This window comes from Otolemur garnettii, unplaced genomic scaffold (genome assembly GCF_000181295.1).
Source record: "Otolemur garnettii isolate 467f Iridium unplaced genomic scaffold, OtoGar3 scaffold00010, whole genome shotgun sequence".
Classification (NCBI taxonomy): Eukaryota; Metazoa; Chordata; class Mammalia; order Primates; family Galagidae; genus Otolemur; species Otolemur garnettii.
Window position 1 is genome coordinate 29,587,986 of NW_003852405.1, and position 2,739 is coordinate 29,590,724.

Here is a 2,739-nt window from a genome sequence, read left to right on the forward strand (position 1 = left end):
GGGGGGTTCTGTTTTTTTAGGAGTCAGGGTCTCACTCTCTCTCAGGCAAGTCTCAAACTCTTGAGCTCAAGCTATTCTCCCTCTTCAGCCTCCCACAGTGCTGGGATTACAGACGTGAGCCACTGAGCCCGGCTGTTCTTCATGAAATTTAACTGTCAATTCTTGCAGAGATAGAATTTTGGCTAACACCTGTCCCAGCAATGGCCAAAGCACACTGTATACATCATCGTTCCACTTTAGCATGTTAATGAAACTGATGATACCATGTTGATTTGCAGGAATTGAATTGACAATACTTAGAACTTGTTGCAAAGCGTCACTTAAAGTAGTAACTTTAGCACAAAACTTTTGCTGATGCAAGATACAATGAAAAGCAATGAGGGCATCCAGATCTGTTAATGCTTTTTTATTTTTGTTTAATCTGTGCAATCAACCCTTCATGTTTTCCTGTCATGGAAGGTGCCTTGTCTGCATACACTTACTCAGTTTACTCAATTCAGTCCAACTTCACAACATTTGTCTCACAAGTTCTTGAAGGTATCTATTCCCACCGTACTGTTCACAAGAGTGCCCAATGTGAGTAACTCTTTGTAGTGAAGTAAATCTTGTTATGATCCAAATGAGGTATAAAACTTGCACCAAATTAGGAGCACCAGTGGATTCATCTAAAGAGATTGAATAATATGTACTTTCCTTTTAAAGTTTTTCATGGAGTTGTTCTGTCAAGTTGAAGGCTAATCCATGCTACCTGTCGAGTTATGGTTCTCCTTGAAAGAGGCAGTTGTTGGTACTTTGAAATGTTGTGGAGGCCCAAGCCTCCTACAGCTTTGACAATGTGCACATCACTGACTGGCTTCCCCTTTTCCTGAGAATATAAGCTACATTATAAGTGGCTTCAGTGGCATTATTTTCAGGTCTTATTGCTGCTCAAAAGAACTATCTTTGCTTTTCATCTTTTAATTTCTGCAATCCAACCTCTTGTCCCTCTCCCTCTAATTTAAAATATTTGTGGTCCTTATGAGTGTTTAAATACTGATGCACATTTAATTGTGGATATTGCCGTTATCACAAAGCAAACAAATCATCTTATCTTTAGCACAAATAAGATAATGTTGCAATTCCTAATCCTCATTAAAAAATCTGTTTTCTTCCTTCAGTTTTCTCCTGGTCTTCTTTGACATGCTGGGTGGTTAAGCAAATAGAATTAAAAAATACTGTTGATCTGTGCAAATGTTCACAGATTCCACTTTGAACAGAAACACAGTGCATCACTGTCAAAAGCTGATGACAGACTGGCGTAGTCAGCCCCATAAACTCTCACCAGCCAGCCTTGCGTGGTAGTGGCACCAGTCAGGCAGGGGAAGTTAGAACAAAATCATGAGGGTAGCAGCCATCAGTGCAGCCCTTATGGCTTACTAACATTCTAATTGTGCAGTCAGTCTGGGAAGATTATTTCACTGAAACTTATCTTTTCTTTTGTATTTTAATATGTTCATTTAAAAAATAAAAATATAAAAGACAAATATATTAATAATGTTAATAAAGTTGTACATTAATAAAAATAAGAAAAAGATTTGTTCTGTAAAATTTGGATTCAGTCAAAAGGCTACAGCTAAAGGCCTAGAAGGCCACGTGTGGCTTTAAGGCTGCAGATTCTGCACCCCCGGACAAAACAGAGGTCAAGGGGAGATTTCAAAAGAGTGTTCCTGGCAGAGAGAAAGCGACCAGCTAGTGCAAAGGCTGAAGGAGGGAACCATCCTGGTGGACTGGAGGGAGAGAACTGGTGAGAGATAAGGGTAGGATGAGGATGGAGGCAGGGCAAAGGGCCACCAGTTTTCTACATTTTTTTCTATTTGTGGTCAAAGCCAGTGGAGAGTTTTAAGCAAGGTAATAAAAACAGTAGATTTATACTAAAAAAATAATAATTACAAACCTCTAGCTGTTGTGTGAGAATGCATTATAGGGAGAACAGTGTGACTAGGAGTGCCACCAAAGAGTTCATTAACGTGGTCCTTGAGAAAGATGATAACAGCTTGAATGCTCTGGTTCAAGTTTATTCACATCATCTAGGACTGTTAACTTATTGCAAAGGTAACTAAGGTATGAGCAGAATCTAGGCCCTTGGGAAGAAGAAACCCTCGCGAACCTTTGGATATTTTAATGAGGGAGGAGAAAACTCTGTTAGCCAGTAGCCAAGTTAACACTGGAAAGAGAAGGAGAGATGAAAAGGCCAATGTGAGCAGAAAACAAAGAAGAGAGAGAGAAAGAGACGCCAAAGGGGACAAATAAGAAAGTAGATGTCAAGTGGTTGCGGTAAGGCCGTTAAAAACTTCTACTCTCTGGCACCTGTGTCAAAACTCATCCACTTCCTACAGCCTTCATTCTGTCATTAGTAGAAAGTAGCCAATTGTTACTAATTTGCAAAAAAAAAGAATAATAAAAAAGATGGGATCCAATATGTTATTCACAGCTGTAAAGACTGTATTGTCTGGTCTGTCGAAGAATCTTATTAAAATAATTAAATGAGCAGCACAGGGCTTTGGGCAGGAGCAGTTGTACAGAGTCATAAAATGTCATTTCAAAATCACTTTCCTGTAATTTAATAAATAAAAAACAAAATCACTTCCCTGACAATTAAATGTAAAGGGGTTGGTGTAGACTGTTTAACCTACACTGGCTTTTAGGCCTTCTCAGCTCATTGTCACAGCCTTGCTTCTAGTCACTGCCCTTATCTGTCTT